At 37.2% G+C, this 20,584-nt stretch overlaps 1 protein-coding gene across 2 annotated transcripts in view; it reads left to right on the plus strand.

Annotated features, from left to right (window-relative positions):
- The first annotated feature begins 367 nt into the window (after positions 1-367).
- Positions 368-20,584, plus strand: part of LOC134207612 (uncharacterized) — a 259,390-nt gene continuing 239,173 nt past the window's right edge. Inside the window, exon 1 of one of the 2 annotated variants that reach the window (XM_062683330.1) lies at positions 368-707. The gene's annotated coding sequence lies outside the window, so the exon portion shown is untranslated. The remainder of the gene's footprint in view (positions 708-20,584) is intronic. The other variant, XM_062683328.1, reaches the window with a different exon arrangement.

Raw genomic sequence — 20,584 nt, forward strand, 5'->3', positions numbered from 1 at the left:
CAAACAACCATTCATTAAACGTTGTTCAATCCATTTATGCGTCGCATCTTCAAACGATCCTTTTTGCCGTCTACTCGGAAAAAGGATTAGTCCATCCAGCGCAGAGCGTCGACACGAGTGGAAAATCTCTCTCATCACGGTCCTCTTTGGCTCGAGCTCGCAAGCTATTGCGGGATGACGTCGTTTGGCAGCATATCCAGCCATATAGCTTGCAAAGTGCAGACGGCGCAGCTGGAGCGAGTTCATCGCGCGCGGCGCGAGCACCTTCCCATCCTTACGGCGACGACACGGCCGGCAGCGCGACCATCTACCGACCTACCGAAAGAGATTAGCGAAATAATATTGAACCGATCGCGACAGAAGCATTGTGTCAGTGTCTCGTTTCTTTTTCGAAATAAGCATAGTAGGACGGTTAATACCACCATACACACACCCAATAATAAAGACGGTCGATGGAGTCGCCCAAGGAATCAGTAAAATTTTGCTGCCCGTCGAGGAAGCACACGGTTATTCCGGAATCATAAGCGAACGCGCGCGCGTGCGATCATTTCTTCTGCCGTTGGCTAGTTCGGTCGATTGTTCGGTGCTCGGTGCGGATAGTGAGAGTGGGTGTGCTTTCCGTTTGGAATTGGTGAAAACTTTTCGGAAGCGCGATTTCCGCAAGGTGCAATCGGAAGTGCTCAGGCGATTGCGTGGGTGATTTGAAGGTGATTAGAATTTTATTAGAAATTATAGCAACTAAGGATAATACTGGATTAGATGCATGGAGAATATCAGTTGATATTTGAACAACACAAAATGTGAGCGGTTGAGAACCTATCGAGAGAAAATCTTACGATATCATAAATCCACAGCACTACGAATTTAGAAAAAATGATGAACTTGTTCAATTAGCACTCAGTTCAACGACAAGATTAGCAACGCTATAAAAGTCGAAACATTTGCAGAAACATATGTTATTGAAAATATTAGAATTTTGATTTTTTTGCAGAACTGAGCACTGCGTTCTAAATTTTAAACCATTACAATTACAATTAAGTAAATTCATAAACTTTGAGATTTTCTAAAAATTATTGTACTTTTTCTTGACAGCTTATTTTTTAAAAGATTTTTCTACTGGTTCCTCGAAATTGATCGCAATTCGAAAGTAAATAACTAAAAGAATGTGCAAACTTTTTTTTCTTCAGATCCTGCTAGTACTATCCAACTCAGTAGGCCTAGATTTATATTGTCGTTGTTTCTAGACATGAAAGAAAAATCATGATTAAAGTTCTTAGTGAAAAAATATAAGTTTTTTCGATTTCCTTGGAATATGTGAATAAGTTGAAACATGTTTTCTGTGTAGTAGTTTGAGTTAGATTTCCTGGATTAAATTTCACAATGATTCAGAATTTTCGGTTTATTAGTACAGAAAGCCACGCGTTCGAACCGGGTAATAATTTTAGAAGAGCTACAAATCCATATGGCACCGTGTGAGTGATAGCGAAAACTTGCCCAAATATAGAATCTGAAAGTTTTGGTAGTGCTTAGAGTGCGGTTATCGTTATTGGTGGTAATAAAAGCCGAATTTATGGTGGATATTGTGTTACTGATGGCCGAAGCGGGAACTAGACGCGGTATTCGCGGGGCTAATGCAAATTAGCCGAGCGCGAGATAGAAGTTGATCGGAATAGGCAGACACCAAGAAAGTGAGCAACACATGGCGACACAACGCAATGACAATAATGGAGAGATGTAATTATTCGATAGGAGTGTAAAATGTTGTTCAAGTTGGAAATTATTGAGTTCGAGTACGGAACGCAATTTTACATGATCTACGCTTAACTGCCGTTCCATGCATAATAACCCATATTACCGTACACCAAAAAACTGATGAGTTATTTCGAACGATTATCTGCTGTAGGCATGAAGTTTTTATGACAATTCTATTCAATTAGGAATTCTCGAAGGGTAAATTATGTTCAACAAAATTTCCATCAATAACATCAGACATATTTCAGAACATTGTTTAGTTCAGCGGTTTTCAATCTTTTTAATCAACGGTACTCCTTCAGATTTTTTTAATGATTAGTTTTTTTTGTTGGTTGGTATTTTTTTTCTATGCCGGAGTGCACTTTCCGTTTGCGAAAAATCTGAAAACATCATGAAAGTATGAAAGACTTTAAATGTTAATATCTCACCCTAGTAACATTTTGGTTTTATGCCGGTTTTATAACACTCTTGGAGAGTAAATAATGGCCTTCAAGAGCGTTTTAAAACTTAAAATGTTACTTGGGCAGGGCAGCAAATAAAATTTCCATGAATAATAAGAAATTTTCCACAAAAAATTAGGAAAATTTCCAATAAAGAAGGCAGGGTATGAGCAATGAATAATTATAAAAATTCCACAAATAATGCAAAGTTTTCCACAAAACAAAAATAAATTAGCACTTTCAAAAGCAAAAATAACAATTATAAAAGAAGATTTCCCCATTAAGAAATCAAAATGTTTCACAAAAAAATACAAAATTTCCATAAATAAATCAATATTATAGTAAAAAACGATTACAAAATTTACCACAAATTTTTTTTCCATAAAAAATTGAAAAATTTCCACGAAATAATCAACAAAGAGCAATGCTCAGTTTTATAACTTTTTTATATTTCTTTATTGAAGTTTTCATTTTTTTTTATTGCTCTTCATTGACTTTTCCGTGAACAATTTTTAATTTTTTGTGCAAAAAAATATTTATTTCGTGGAAAATTTTGTTTTTAAAGTGCTAATTTTATTTTGTTTTGTGGAAAATTCTTAATTGTTTATGGAAATTTTGCATTATTCGTGTAAATTTTATATTTATTTATTGTTCATACCCTGATTTTTCTTATTGGCATTTTCCCATTTTTTATGGAAAATTTCTAATGTTTTAGGGGGACTTTTTTTATTTCAGTCATATCTCAGCCGGTTCTCGATGGATTTTCAATTTTCTTTGACCATTTGATCAAGGAAGAGTCAAAAGTTGTATCACAAACGCCCAAATTCCATTTGCTGTAATGACAAATGCCCGAATTTCATCCGCCCAAATAGATCAGACCCCCGGAAAGACCAACACCCGAAAAATGTATTAAAATGTCGAACCAATCGTTTACTCAAGACTTGGGTTGTTCTTCGTTATGCATCACGCAAAAGTGTCTGTTCAAATATTACGTAACGCAGTAAGGGGTGGAGAAAAATGCTCTGTTTTATAGCTATTTTATATTTCCCTATGGATTTTTTCATATTTTTTATTGCTCTTTATTAATTTTTTTTGTGAAAAGTTTTTTTTTTTTGTGGAAAACAAATTTTTATTTTGTGGAAATTTTTGCTTGGATTGTTTAATTTTTGTTTCGATTTGTTACGAAGAAAATAGGGGGTGGGGGTTCTTCGAGATATTGTTACGCGTAACAAATTAATTGCATAGGAAAAAAAATAAATTAAAAGTTATATAAATATTTACTATTTTTAAAATAGCATAAAATATGCAATAAATAACAACGTTAATTAATGACGTTGCTCAAATTTTACCAAAAAAAAGATTATTTTCTTAAAAACAACGTTTTTTGCGTAAGACGAAGCTCTGCCAATAGAAGCTCAACCCTCAAATTCCAGAAATATGGTAGGTGTAGGCTGACCATACGTACCGTATTTACCCTACCCTCGAATATGTCAAGACAAAATTTTCAAAACGACTTATCTGCTTTTGTAAACAAAGATTCAAACGACGATTTGACGAATCTGATAGATCTCCCCCGCAAACCAACACCACCAATAGATAGGTGAAGGATTCCGCTACCTGATGATGGTGTTGGTTTGCGTGGGAGAGCTATCAGATTCGTCAAATCGAAAATCATGATCTGCCGCGATGGGATGGGCATTAGCACTGAGATGGCAACCAAAGACATATCCTGTCGTGGTGGTTGACATGTTGACTATTTTTGTTTGGTGCCGCGTTACATATCTGGCATTGACGCACTAATTTAACGCATGTCCATTTGATCCAACGGACATCGTGTCTTGGAGCCTTGAACGGTAGTGCAGTCTGGCAGAGGCCTTTTTCATCAGTGATAATGCTGTGAGTTCTATTTTTTATTCGACAATACTTTTTTGATACGTTCCCTGTGACGATGAGCCGTACCACGCTTATATTTAGCTAGCTAGGCATTTATTGATAAACAACGTATTCAAGACATGCGTAGGGAATTGACTGCTGGATTCACTGAGTAGAAGTTTTTTTTTTATAAACTGGAACGTGGAGCCAGTCTTATTTTATTGCTTCGAAGTGCTATAATTATAAATACCACACAATATAATGAAAAAATGACTAAGCACAAACCGTTTTACGTTTGTATGGAAGCTTGTGTGGAAAAACAAACCTTACATTAAACTTACAATAGCGCCTCCTCACCAAGCGCCAACGAAAATAGAACCCATATAGTTAAAAGCAACATTCAACAAAACAACAATTCAAGATAAAATTTTCAAAACGACTTATCTGTTTTTGTAAACAAAGATTCAAACGACGATTCGACGAGGTAGGTAGGTGAAGGTTTCCGCTACCTGGTGATGGTGTTGGTTTGCGTGGGAGAGCTATCAGATTCTTCAAATCGTCGTTCGAATCTTTGTTTACAAAAGCAGATAAGTCGTTTTGAAAATTTTGTCTTGAATTAAATGCGTGCATGAGTAACTTTGCCCAAGTTCACGATATAAAAAATCAGAAGGGTTATGTACAAGACACAACCGCCCAACGTAAACTACGTAAGGCAGTTTTGTTCAGTGAGGATTGTAGCGCCATCATGCATGAATATTTTTAGAAAGTTCATTTGATTACTTATGTCACTGGTTTCGAACAGCGTATCTTAAGATATGAAAATTGTTGGATACGACAATTGTTTAAAAAATTTACTATGAAAATCCAAATTTATTCCTCAGTGCTTATGATGCCTTTCTTGGATCCGAATTGCCTACATTTGGGTTTTAAAGCATTTGATGAAATATTTCAATAGAAGAAGCCCTAGGGGAGAATCCTGTTTTCCGTTTGCAACATCTTTTATTCAGAAACATTCCAATCATAGGCATATCTTGTTTTTCGTGGTGCATCACTAGAAATCATAAAATGTCAATCATGTACCAAAACCCAATTAATTTGGTTGTGATGCGCGGGAGTAGAAAACGTTGCGGACGGGAAAAGAGGGTGTGTGTGTTATTACAATCTAACTCCCACTGTCTGGCAGTGTCACCAGTGTTGGTAAAATCTCAAAATCTTAAATCCCATCGGCGATTCAAACCATGCGTGAGTAAAATCCCATCAGAATCATGGCCCATAGATTTGCTCATGATTCGAATCGCAATTTGCATCATTGCATGATATTTACGTGTTCTTCGTTGTTGAATGCTAAAACAATGGCTAATAATTGCATATATAAACAAAACATACGCCTCGATTGCGTTTTGACGATTTTTAGAACGAAATCATTTTTCGGTGAGTGAGCGAAGCGATGCGATTCTGGCCGAGAAACTCAAGCGCGATGCTCCACCTACAGAATCGCAGGCGAGTTAGCTCGTGCATGAAACCTCGATGATTCAGATTTGAGTATGATTCTACCAACACTGAGTGTCACTATGGATAAAATATTCGTGCAACCATTTTAATATTATCATTGCAAGACTTTTGAATCAGGGAGCAAGAAGGTGATAGCTCTATTGTAACTCATATAGCCCGTCTCAAGAACGTATGCGTTCCGAGCTTTTGTCGTGTACAATAAGTACCGCATGATTGCACCCACGAACTTTGAAAACATTCTTTAACAAATCCAAGGATTTTTTTTTAAATATTCAGACCCGACGAACTTTGTTTTGCCTAAAATTGATTCATTCTCTGATTAGTTCTTGAGTTATGCTGAAATTTTTGGTTCATTTGTATGGGAGCCCCCCTTTCCAGAAGGGGGAGGCGTTGCAAACCACCACAGAAACATATCTTCCCTTCCAAAACCTCCACACGCCAGATTTGGTTTCATTTGCTTGATCTCGAGTTATGATGAAATTGATGTTTCATTTGTATAGGAGCCAGGTTTTAAAGAAGAGAGGAGTCTCGAACCATCTTAAGAACCTTCCCCGGCCCTAAAAACCTCTGCATTCAAACTTTCACGCCGCTCAATTCAATAGAAGAAGAAGAAGATTACCCTCTCCCTCTTGACTTTGCGGAGACCATAATTTTTAATAAATATGTGTAACGGCCTTATTAGTTTTCAGTTTGCAAAAAAAAAGTTCAACATTTTTCCAAAGTCGTTTTTTAATATAAACATGTTTGTGAAATTACATTGCGATGATTGCATTACTAGCAAGAGCATTGGCATTGATAGCAATTGATCGTCTCATGCCTGCACAAACATGCCCCTATCTGCATCACTTGTTATGCACCATGCACTACATTACGCATTTTTGTTACCTTTGTTTCGACCGCGGTCACTGGTCCGGCTCCATTGTTCTACTTTTTGTGCGAAACATTGCACAAAAAGCAGAGTCCAAAAGCCAACCGCACTGAACGGCGACGGCCGAAACGAGACTCTTGCGGACAAGAAAAGAGGGTGCTGCCAAAATGATCCGATACCCTATTTTAACATTCATAACCCAAAGTTTTAATATAATTGACAAATTGGTAGTAAATTTCCGAGTCGATTGATATATAAATCTCAAAAATCCATCGAAAGATAAAGGCGCTATTCAAGTTCAAAATCTTACATGATTTCGTGACGGTCTCGAATTTGGAAATTTTCATTTGTCACCCTATATCCGAGTCTTCCCCTTAGACGTAGTTTACGTCAAAAAAATCATCAAAAGATCATCATCATTATTAATCATTCGTGTTGCTCATCCCCTTAGCCATCAAATTGCGATTAATTTTTTCTCAATGAACATTGTTGACATCGTCGAACATTTTCCCGCAAAATATGAAATTGTGAATAAGGTACACGTGCCGTAGTAGTTCTTTTCCGTAGATCATCTGTGAAAAACAATTTATTGCAAAAATATGTCCGTTCTGAATTCGGAAAAGAATTTAAATTAGTGGCTGATGCCAAGGAACGCTGGAATAGCATGTTTTCTATGCTCGAACGGATCTATGAGTTGCAGCTTTATTCCAAATTTAACTTTAGTGATGATTGTTTGGTGGTTGGTGAAATAATTCAGGCCCTCAAATCTATTTAAGCTGCTGTGGATCTTCTCTGCTGTGAGTTCTGCACTCTATATGAAGCTGACGTGGTGCTGCAATTTATGTTGGAATAATTATCAAATTAAGCCAAAGAAAATCCCGCCACTTAGTATATGCTTTGAAGGGATAAATCCAAGACAGCCGATCAGAATACGCCGATCTTTTTGCTTTTTTGAATAATTCTGCCGTGAAGCAATTGATCAGAAACGATTTTGTCATTTTCTTCAAAACATCCAGAGCTACTTTGATCAAGCAAGCGGACGGGATCTTGAAGCGTCTAATTGTTGGTCTAATCGTTTCTGATGCGATCGTTGTAACTGAGACAACGACCATACCTGACGATCGGTACGAAGAAGATGCCTCTATGAATATTTTTCTGCTTCATCGGTTAAATAACAACTTGTGGAGACTGTAGCAGAAGAAAACACTGCTGGTGGCAAATGCGTTGACGCCAGGATCCTCGCATGCAATCCGTAAGGGATTCTCCTACTATGAATCTGGAGGGATTAATGGCAAGTACCGTGGGACATCAAAATCCGTACACTTAAGCACCTTGATATATGAATAAGTCATAAGAAAATAGGAATAGAATATAAATAAAAAAAAATTCATTGACATAGGAGCATGAAGGCTTCTACTTTTAAAGTGTATCACATTTACTCATTAAAAACTACGAAAAACATAATAAAATAATGAATAAAATCAACTACTTTTGACTCGAAATCCGTCCACCGAATCAAAGGATCAAAATCCGTACAGCTATTTTTTAACTAAATATTTAAATTGAAATAGTCTGCTTGACTAAACTACCACTGTAAATAGTTCGATACGCACCTTGAGAAGCGATCCCTTCGATTTGTATTCCGCTTATCTTATGTAATGATTCGCAATTAGCAAAGAAACACAGTTACTGTTGGTGCAATAATGCTCTACCCGAAAACAAAATGGCGGTAAAAACTCCGCGTTTGGTGAATGGCGATTTGTTTTTGATTTTTGTTGTTTTAATTTCAAAGTCTTCTTCCCATTTCTTTGCCCTAAAAGCTTACTGCCAAGTATCTGAACAGGAGAAGATAAATTATTTCTACATTAATTACCTTTAACCCCCTTTAATTTATTGATATCTCATGAGGTGGACGGATTTCGGTGCTGTACGGATTTCGGTCCCGCGCGGTACTTGACTCTGATTTTCGACGGTCTTGGAACCATTCGTCCAACTTCGGTTGAACCAGAGAGCGAATTTACAGTAGTTGGCAACATTGCCAACAAAATCCAATGTGGATTGGGAGATGATTCGCTCAGTATGCTATGTCTACTTATGTTTCGCTTTGCCAAGCTCAACAACCAATGATTTTAACATTTGAAGTTTGTCAACAAATCAAGCATAATTTTTCATAACGACGTATGTAACAAAAGTAAACAAAACGGGATTTTTAATACAACGTGACAATCACACGCGGCTTTATATAATACGCATCGATTTTACTGATTTCAGATCTTAAAATTCTTTGATTCAATCTTTTGCGAATCGACGTATGTAAAAATTTCTATTTTGAAGTCTCACTGTTACATACGTCGCTTTAACATATAGGAACTACAGGCGACCTATGTAACAAAAAATCAAAACAAAACAAAACTGCAGTTGCGTCAATCGTGCACTATGGAAAACCGACCAATGTACACCGACGTACGTGTAGCATACCGGTGTATGTATAATTTTATCGTTTTCACAATGAATTTGAATGAACTGAGCTTTACTGTGAAGCACGCTTATTACGTGTCTTGTAATGATGCATGCCAGCGAAAAAAGTATTGAAAAAAGATTTAGTTTTAAAACAGTTTCAGAAAAAGTTTTGCCAACTTTCTGCAAAGGATTTCTCGAATCCTCATATTTGTTACATACGTCGTTATGAAAAATTATGCTTGAAATGTTGTTTTTCATTCAAAAGGCCAAATCAAAAGTTTTTCTTTCAATCTTATATATAAAAATGAAATGGTCTGTGTTCGTATCCGCATAACTCGAAAACGGCGAGATGGATTTTTTTCATTTCTTCAGCAGAAACATTCGTTATAGTTTCCGACGGGTTTATATGATATTTCGTAATGCGGGTAAAGTTGAGCAAATTGTGAAAAACTAAAATTGTGATTTCTATGCGAACTTTGCATGGGCAGTTCGGAAGGTACATTCTCGCCTACTATGTAGGACAACGTCTGCCGGGTCGACTAGTACTTGATATTTTCACCAAAACTGGTATTCTACCGGTATTACCGGTATTGACTCCACCAAATACCGAATACCGGTATTTGTTAAAAATTGCCAATACCGACCACCCTATTTCTGAGTGCTTATCAAGGATGTTGTGAGCCTTTTCGACAATTAAATAACTGATAACATTCACGCATTTTGCCTTTCCAAGACATAAAGGGATCCATATTTGTGAAATGAATAAAAAAACGAAAACATGTTTTTCCGATTTTTTCACATTCCCTATTTTATCACCTCCAATTCGATTTCAATCTATATGCTGTAATTTTTGCGTAACTACTCACCATGCAATCACAGTCAACATGACTGCGATGCAACATAGCTGCTCTTAGTGCGAAAGATTGCATGCATAAATCCATTCCCATTGGGGCAACACAACGACAAATAATAAATTTTTCTTTTTTTATTTTCCGACCAACCTTCAGAGAGCACCCTAAGCCTGAGACAGAATCTACTGAACGTGACGTAAACTTTTTTGAACCAGCCTTAGAGTTCGACACCATCTGAAAATAATCGACACGCTTATTTAATATTCCTATTCACGTGGACCTAACGTGTTTCATCCCTCGTTATTTTCACTCGCGATTCACGTTGATCTCAATGTCCCTTTTCACGTGCATTTAACGTGTTTTAACGTTTATCATTTTCACTAACGATCCACGTCAAAAGCATCACAAAATAAATTGAATCGGCACCACTTGCCAATACTATGCAATCTAAGGGCCGATGTCCACGTAGCGGTTTTCCAACGCCACATGCACGCAGCGTTAAAATAACGCTTGTGTGCATCGGCGTGGTGACGCTGCGTTACCGCTTTTTCCCGGTGCACATCTGCGTCTTTTTGACGCCACGTGCACTCTGCGTTGAAATAACGCTACGTGGGCATCGAGCCTAACGTGTAATTTTGAATTACATACACCAGATACAATACTAATTCCTAACAAAATAATTGAATGTTATTTCCTAAGAAATGCTATCTTAATAAATATAAAGGTTGTTCTAACTAGTTGATTTAAAACAAGTGTTTTATTATTGACCAATCTGTATAAATATTAGAGGTGATAGAAAAAATTAGGTAGTCACTCTGGCATTTGGAATAGAAGAAATACATAAAGATTTAACGTGGTTTGCCTTTCTATTCTCTATGTAGTACAAATGTAAAGAGCGTGTTGATTTTTGACACAAGGAGCTGGAATTATACGTTATTTTGGTGTTTCAACTAGTGAAAATTCACGTGTAAAACCAGTAGCTTGAACGTGTATAATGTTTTTAGTGGCACCAAAGTGCGCCGGTGTTTACATTCGCTCCGCGATATTTTTTTTAGTCTTTTTGTCGGGCAAAAATCGTGATTTATATTGAGTTTCTGCTTCTAACAAGTGATTAATTCGTAAAAGTGAAATTTGATTAGCAATCAACTAACATTTCGATTCGCTCCAGTATGGAAAAGTGTTTCAAAAATCCTTTTTAATTGTCTCGTGAAAAAAAAAATGTAGTGCAATGATGAACCCACCAAATCGCGAAAGGTTACCAAATTGGCACAAGACTGCTACCAAAATTTGAGCGGAACTACTTGGGAATCGATGACGAAATATGTTAATTATCATGGGAAGTAATTTCATATGCTATAAACAGGTTAGTGAGTTGAATATTGAACTTTTGTTCGACGCTATTCGTAGCATTTGAATGTTGGTGGAGGAGGGTGACGGAGGAGTGCGGGAGACCCTGAAGCGAACGGGTGCCGTTTTAACTACCATTGTGGTACTCCCCCAACTATGTCCTTAGTTCGCATTTGTCCGGAATAAGGCATAAGGATTTGGTTCCTTCTTCAATGGTATGCATACACACTTAAATTATTTTGCCGACTTTAGCAAACTTTTCGCAGAGATTCCAATAGCCGACATCTCGGTAATTATTTTTAGCGTAACTCAGTTATTCTTTTACCGAAATTTCGTCAAAACATTACCGAAATTCGGCAAAGTTGACATTTTAACGAGATCTCGGCAACGGTATTTTTTTTACCGAGATTCGTCGAAATCATTCCCGAGATCCCGGCTGTTGGATTCTCGGCAATCGTAAAATTTCGAATTTTAAGTTTGTATATGCCCCCCTTACTCCTAATGCAATACTTAAATACCTTTTTATTCAACGCAATTTATGTAAACTTTGTGTTGTTCTGAAGACCAAAAAGTCACAAATGCATTGCTAGCGAGTAGTCATATGTGTGATATTCCATATTTGAACACAACATAATATCATTCTTAATTACAGGTTCTATATTTATTCACCAAAACACTGCTCTTCATTTCACTCCACATTGACACTCTCATGCACGCCTACCTCAAACTACTCGATTCCCAATCTACACGATTATTCTAGAATACCACATCCTCCCCTGACAGAAATAAGAATGTACCAAATTATTAATGTAACAGAAAAGTGTAATCAGCAGACGAAGTTCGTTCTTAAGTCCGTACGGTTGACGCATTGTAGGTGTTGTGGCCGGTCGATTCATTCAGTACGATTATCGGTTGACATGCTATCATAGATACAATTGTAATGTCGTTTAACCTCATCTTCCTCCGGTGACAATGAAAAAAGTAACTGAAAAAAAAGGAAATAATTATGTTATATTTGTTGAAATTATGGAAATAAATCAACACAATCTGTCAAACTGCTTGGTTTCCGCCCTTCAGCATTTGGTTTTCATTTGCATTCTTAGCAGCTTTCCACTTATCTCTTTGATGGTCAAACAATCCATTTCCCAGGTTGCTTGTTCTTTGGTTGCCAATCATCAGCCAATTTTCAGCTCTCTCCTCTGGTAAACAAAACTACATGTTCAGGTCCCTGTAATTTGCCATATTTTATGGGCCTGTCGATTTCTATATTCTTGTTCACTAAGTACAGCTCATGATTCATACATCTGCGCCATTCTCCATTTTGCACCACGCCTCCAAGTATTGAGCGCCGCTTTTTTTCCGCTCAAACTTGCTTTTCCCATTACTCTGCAAATGATATCGATGTCATCCGCCAAACCAAAATTAGTGTGTATAACTTGTTCCGTTCCTAAACACCTTCAAAGGCTAAGTTGAACAGCACTTGCGTATCGCCCTGATTCAGTTCCCCCAATGTCATGAATGAATCGAATGTTCCACTGTTTGTTCCGAAGCTCGATTTTTACCCATATAGCGTCGCAAGAATCAATTTAATCAGCAATGATCGAAAGTCATGTTCTAGCATTCTCTGCCACAGTTCGTTCCATTTCACTGAGTCGCAGGCTGCTTTAAAGTCCAAGTCGAATATCAACCAAAACTGTTAACCTAGAAAATATTTGCTGAGGAATATAGAACTTAGCTGAAAAATAACATTCAAAACAAATATATGGATAAGGTACAATATTTTTATAAGCATAAGTAGATATACTAGAGTGATGACATCTGTTTGTCGTCAGGAAGTTATTCTAGTATAAAACTCATAGCATTTTTATTATGATGCTAATTACAACCTGATTGATAATTACATTCCGGAGTTATAACCAAAAAAAACACAATAGCGATTCTAGTTAAAAAGCGAATAGAATATACCACTAATGTTTCCTTTTATTTATGATAAAATACCCAATTTAAACAAAAATATTATAGTAATCATTCACACAAAAAAAATAATAGTATCGATTTTATTAAACATAAAAATTTTATTCTCATACATATTTCCACCTTTTTATTCAATAAACGAGTAGGCCACTAACATTTTATTTGAAGCTTCGATATTTTTCTGAATTGAATTTGAATATGTTTTATCAAAACTAGTAAACAGTGCCCAACATTTCTTAGATCATATCTCACACCTACTGTTTTTTTTAGCTCGGAGCGTTTTTCTAAACAAGCCATACAGCCTTCAGCATAATTTGTCTACTGCAGAGGCACTAACAAGGCAATACCTTGAATTTAACTTTTTCGATTATCAGAAATCTTTGCAAGTTGTATGTAGTTTTTTCTCCAATATTTTTCAACAATTTGATTGAATCTATCTCCGAAAAATGAGACTCTAGCGTTAGAAGTATCTTGTAGCGCAATACTAAACAGAGTTGGAAAGTCCATGTGGAGAACGTCTATTTACTCTTTGTTTCATCCATACCAGCTTTGAAGTGGGGAATAGGTAATCGCGATGCATATGGCCATAAATTTGAATTACTCTTGTCGGAAAAAATATAAGACAATGTTGGGTTCAACCAAATTCGTTTGTTTTAAATATTCATCGTGTGTGGCATGTTACTTCTGTTATGCTTCATATTACAAACACTTTAAAAATATTTTGTTTTTTTTTTTTTTACTAATTTTATTTGCTAATTATCTAATACATGCATTCATCTCTTAGACTAGGTGTTCCGTGTTTTCTTAACACTATCATCCTTATTTGCTATGTTATATTTTTAGTTATTATTAATACATTTCAATTGCCTCTGGCAGTTAGAATATTTCCTCTGGTTGAATTGAACCATGAAGGAATTACAATGTTTTCTACTTAAACTAAACTTAACCTATTTTATACTAAGGGTACAAGGAGTTAATCGTTGTAATAGAAGATTGCAACGATTTTTGTCTAAAATTGGAAATTATTTTGTTGGACATTTGTTGCAATGTCTCAATATTAGAAATTCTATGAAGTTCATTGGTACTATACCACGGAGGCAACTTCAGAATCATTTTCAAAATTTTATTTTGAATCCTCTGGATCCTTTTTTTTTTTAATTATTTCAAAGATTTTGTCGATTGCTTCGCATATATTCAAGTGCCAATTGTAAAATAATTCATACCTTTTCTTTTATTGAAATCCTCGATAGATTTGGAATGACTCAAGAAATTGAGTTTTGTTTGGAATGAACTATAATTAGTAAGAGTCAATTTACTATTTCGGCTTACAACTTTTCTCGACAGGATGAATACTTTATATATTATAGATGTGAACAAAGTTTGAACGCACATTAAGAATTCCGTCTATTTTACAATATAGCATGTCCAAAAAGTAATTGAGGACTATTTTAGAAGATAGCATTAAAACGGACACCAGGTGGCTTTGTCCTCACCATCGATGGAATAAACTGGCCTTGGGTTTAGTTTCTCACAACGATGTAACAAACTCCAAATTTTGGACTTTACTCGGCTCAACCTTTTTTACAAACACCAGTTTACCTACTTGGGCTTTACCCGACTAATCTCTTTTAACTGTTCAACTAACACCATGGTCTTGGGCTTCACCCGACTCATCTATCTCCGTGAAAACAAACTCCAAATGGCCTTGGGATTAGCCCAATCCATCCATCTCCTCTATGAGAACAAACACCAGATGGCCTTGGGCTTAACCCGACTCATCTCTTTCAACTATTCAACGAACATCAGATGGTCTTGGGCTTAATCCGACTCGTCTATCTCCGCAGTGAAAACAAATAACAGATGGCCTTGGGCTCAACCCGACTCATCTCTTCAATATATACAACGACACCAGATGGCCTTGGGCTCAACCCGACTCATCTCTTTCAACTATTCAACCAGCACTAGATGGCCTTGGGCTTAACCCGACTCATCTATCTCCGCAGTGAAAACAAATAACAGATGGCCTTGGGCTCAACCCGACTCATCTCTTCAATATATACAACGACACCAGATGGCCTTGGGCTTAACCCGACTCATCTCTTTCAACTATTCAACCAGCACTAGATGGCCTTGGGCAACCCGACTCATCTATCTCCGCAGTGAAAACAAATAACAGATGGCCTTGGGCTCAACCCGACTCATCTCTTCAATATATACAACGACACCAGATGGCCTTGGGCTTAACCCGACTCATCTCTTTCAACTATTCAACGAACACTAGATGGCCTTGGGCCTAACCCGACTCATCTCCAACAACACCCAACACAACACTCAACCCTTCTACCAAGACTTGAAAAAAATCATTGAAATACAATGGTTGATTGAGCTTCAATTATTAATTTAATCATCATTGAAAAAAAAATCTACATCGTCTTTAGTTTTTGCTATCTATCAATTCTTGAAGAAAGATATTTCCAGATTTAAATCATTTCACTGTAATAAATTAATACATTTTTACTGTCAACAATCGATAAGTTCAACTAATAAAATCTATAATAGCACACCTAACCACTCTCCACTCTCCAATCAGATGAAATTTATGTTAAGCCTCGTATTTGAAACAATAGGATGTGTGTTAAGTGTTTGGAGCATTGCGATATGCACAATGAAGAAAGAAAAAAAAAACCTTTGTTTACTATATTTTTATTAATTAAAACTAGATTGATTTCTTACCATTCCTTCTCAGTCACTTATTTACCTTACAAACAGTTTCCGAGTTGAAGTTTCTAAAACAAATACATCCTTCTTAAAAGCTACTTTCGAGCCCAAAAGATCTTTTCATGCCAAATTATAAATACCGAAATACTGAATACGTTTGTATTGTCGGCGTAGCACCAAGTTAGAATTCGGAAGTCAGGACTTCCGAACCGAACTTTCTTCCGAAGTTTTATTTGTCAAATTAATTGATGCGTTGTTTAGCGCCTCTTTAGGCGAATCCAGTGCACTACTTCCGAAGTTATGAAGGTTGCCTGTATCTGGAGAAAAACCCAACTTCGGTATAAAAAGCGGTATAAATATATTCCGGATACACAATAATGCTTCGCAAATCGGAGCTTATCATGCGAAATTTTGCGGCGAAATGCTCTTTCTATATAAAGATTTTCCAATTTCTTAAATAATCATGCAAGGAATGCAACCCATCAACAGAATCAACAGAAAAAACAAAAGGTATAATGATCAAATTGCATTATGAGTAATTTTATATTTACTCTCAACTTAAACGAACTTTTATTTATATTTATGTTTGGTTTGATTTACTTAACCGTGTATTTTCAAAAAACAAACAGGGCATATAGAATAATTCACTATGCCTCCTTTCTTCTGTCACAATCTCACAATCATCGCATCATGATGCCTTCAGCGCGACAAAAAAAAACAAAAACTTACCGTTTGACAAAAACAAAACACTTCGATTTACCGCTCGCATAACCATAATTACCATTGCTTCAGCTGATTATTTCATGGCTAGGATCGCCAATGTGATATTCCATATTTGAACACAACATAATATCATTCTTATGCACGCCTACCTCAAACTACTCGATTCCCAATCTACACGATTATTCTAGAATACCACAATATGAAAATATTACAGAGGTACACGTAATAAAGCTTTTATTGAAAAATCATGAGAAAATGATTTCAACAAGTGCATGGGCCCCACCTTAACCAACGACGTTTCATAGCCCCTATTAGTATTTTATCTACCCTATAATAAAAAGGTTACAAACGCCCATGTGCTTGTCATTAAAAAAAAATGATGGTAGAAGGTTGTATCCGAGACACGACCGCCAATTGGACGTAGGATTACGTGAAGTGTAGAAGATTTTATTTTGAAATTCTGAATATGTTCCTTGGTGCTGATTTTCGAAGATGGGGCTGTAAATTCATTCTGGGTTGGAATATCCTCGGCATGTCGCATATCCTGGAAATAAATGGGCGAAAACCCGATTGTTGCTATAAACTCATTTCGGTTTATAACTATAAGCACAGTATTAAAGAAACAGAAGATCGGTAAACAACAACCTTAACTACAATTTCCTCCATGAATATTTGGTGGCCCTGAAAAGGACCGTTTGATTATGTTGGCTTGAAGCCTTTTGAAGTGATGTACGCCGTGGTTCCGATGAAAGTTATAGACTATATCAATGCACTGTTGGGCTGAATCTGTAGAAAACGAAGAAAAGAACAAAACGGAAGGAATGTTTCATATTAAATACATTATGATCTAAATATAAATTTAGTTACCAAATACTCAAGCTTCATTTTCAGGAGCAATTATCTATTTTCGCTACGGACTGTACGGCTGATGTCAATGATTGGTCATTCAAGTTGAAATCGAACGTTTTGGCAGATGAACTAGCGGAGCAACGACGATCAGTGACGTTAATCCTTTTCACTCGGATGGCATTGGTTGTAGAATAAAATAGCATAACGGCGTTGTCCTGTTGCTCTCAAGCAATTATGAATTGCACTTTGAAGAAAATTCGTCTCAGCACAAACTTCTTCCATCAAATATGATGGTTATGATAAGCGCCAATTTGTTTTCTACAATACGCCTATCCAATCACAAGCAGCAATGAAGCCAATGATTTGTACTTTGAAAAATAATTGTCTCGGCTCAATCTTCTCTCTTGTGCAATTATGATTCTGAAAAGAACCAATTTGTTTTCAGTAATGCACCTTCCCAATCACAAGCAGCGACAAAACCGAAGCAGAATCTAGAGAAAATTTAATTTCATTGCTACTGACCCCAATGTCAGCCACTCGATAAGTTACCGCTAAAACGCGATAGACACCATCCATGCGAATCAATTTTCGCAGCATCCCCCTCCGAAGAGCGCTTGCCGACACCAAGCGATAATAATTTGCACTTTGAAGAAGTAAAAGAAGAAGAAGGAGAAGAAGAGCCCTTGGTTATGTATGAAAGCACTGGCATCGAACGAACGAAAGGCGGAGCAAGCAAGCCGATGCCAATGATACGGCTCCAAAAGGGGCAGGGCCTCGGACTCCATGCAAACGTATTCTGACCAGCCGAAGTCTGGTCTAGGCAATTTTCGGATTGGAAATCGTCTCGACTTCCCTGGGCATAAAAGTATCATCGTGTTAGCCTCATGATATACGGATGCATAAATGGTAACTTGGCTTAGAAACCTCGCAGTTAACAACTGTGGAAGTGCTTAATGAACACTAAGCTGCGAGGCGGCTCTGTCCCAGTGTGGGGATGTAATGCCAATAAGAAGAAGAAGAAGTCTGGTTTTCTCGGAAAATCGGCAGGGCAATTGCATCGCAGCGCCAACCAGTGGCAGCGACGATAATTGCTATGAGGGGCGGCAGCAAGGCTCAGAGAAACATCATCAAGGGCGTCTCATCGAAGGCGTTGAGCATTATAAACAGCCTCGTAAACGACTTCTTCGTGGGGGTCGAGCTGGCCAAGTCCGCCGTTTCGGAGGGTTCCAAAGTCGTCACCAAGTAAGTCAGCTCCTAGTGAATGAACGAGGAAGTAGCTTCACTTAAAACGGCCCTTTTCAGGGCCACAGTCCCACTCAAATAGGAGAGGAATTTTCGTACCGCGCAAGCCGGAAATCAAAATTTTGAAATGAATTTCCTCTACTGATGCCACTGTTAGCCAATTTATGATTTGCCGCTGGAACACGATAGACGTCATCCATTCTTAAACATTGTTTTGCAACGTCTCCATGCAAGGAGCGCATGGGTTGCTACCGACAAAGAATTTTGCCCGTCACCAAGTGATTATGGTTTGCATTTTTTGCAGATTTTTGTCTACGCTCAATTTTCTATCGTGTAAAAAGATGATTTTGTTTTTAATGACGCGCCTTTCCAATAATAAACAGCAAGTATACCGAAATCAGAATCGTGGGAAAATCTCATTTCACTGCTAACGCAATTCAATGATGTGAGACGTCATCATTGTTTACTTCCCGCACTTTTACTGCTACCTATTCCAACTTTCTACCGTCGCCAAGCGGTTATGATTTGCACTTTGAAGATCCACACGTTTCTAATCATTCATAGCAAACAAACGATAGTCCGTACCTTGCGTAAAAATTTCACTTTTCTGCTAAATAGCCACTATTAAGAAAGCATTTTCAGTGGCGCCGCTGGTATCCGGGGCCCGTAATCGATGCCATTTTTGCAATCAACTCTTTCTTCCCATAAAATTTTGATCCTAAGAACCGATTTTCTTTCCACAATGCGCCACTAACAGTAACTTAACGATAGTCCGAAGATTGTTGCTTTTGGCGATGGCCTCTCGATGTTCTGCTCTCTGCTGAGACTGCTGCTACGGGCGTCATCATTGTGCCCGCTCTCCGAGGAAATTTAATAGAACCGAGGATTGGAGTCGAGCCCGTAAGTTGCACGATTTGGATGTCTGTGCTTGCGATGCACATACGCGATTGGTTGGCTTACCGATTTTTCAGTAACTAGTAAAATTCAATTTTTCAATAGTTTAGCACCTTGAATGCATTTTTTCGATAGTTGAGCAAAATCTTAAAGAGTTCGTCGATCGATTAACACCTAAATCTTTAAAATCGGTTGAAAGACGGCTGAGATATTAGCCCATACTTCCTGACCACTTTTCGTGACGGTCTCAGATTTGAAACTGCAGAATGACCCCCCAATGTTCCAGAAAGACGTGTAGGACGCAGAGTGTAAAATATTCGATTTTTTTTGGTGGAGTCCACCTTTCTTCACTTGTCAGCTCACTTTCAGACGCATTTTCTGTAAACATAGTAAATAGTAATAGTAAACACACTCAGTGACAGTCGAATGAATGAGTTCGTGGAGTAGTCGTCTGACTATTTCATTCTATGTTTTGAATAATCATGCGATGTTTGTCAAAATTCGGACTGAAGTAGCTTCATGAAAATGAATATTTTACGCTCTGAATCGTACGTCAAAAAGCCAAAAAAATAAATTCATTTAAAAATCAAACACTCAATTCAGTGCAAATATAAAGTCTTACACGTTGGTCAAGGTTATCGATGGCCAAGACGGCCCCAGCAAAAAAAACTGTAAAAATTGGCCAAAGGAGGCTCAAACTTAAATTTAAAGAATTCAGTTTGTTTGGACAAGCAGCAAGAAAACTCGCTGCAAGTCACACCCCGTCGGAAACACACACTTGTTGAACATGATGTACGATGCTCTCTCTTCATACTGCGGTGATGGCGAGTAGGTATCGGTTGTTTCATTTTCGAATAATGATGTCGCCTTCTGGCTAAAATTTAAATATAAATAGGGTATAAGGCTCAAACCTTAGCCTATTATGCTATGGTTGAGCACATTTATGAATTTAAATATTCATATATTGAAGATCTAACCGTAATTATGCTACCAAACGGCTTTCTTACTTTTGGTTATTACGCTAAGGGCATCTTTAGTAATGTTACAATTATAGTTTTATTTATTTCCAGAAGTCCACATTT

The sequence above is a fragment of the Armigeres subalbatus genome, chromosome 1, assembly GCF_024139115.2.
Source record: "Armigeres subalbatus isolate Guangzhou_Male chromosome 1, GZ_Asu_2, whole genome shotgun sequence".
Taxonomy (NCBI): domain Eukaryota; kingdom Metazoa; phylum Arthropoda; class Insecta; order Diptera; family Culicidae; genus Armigeres; species Armigeres subalbatus.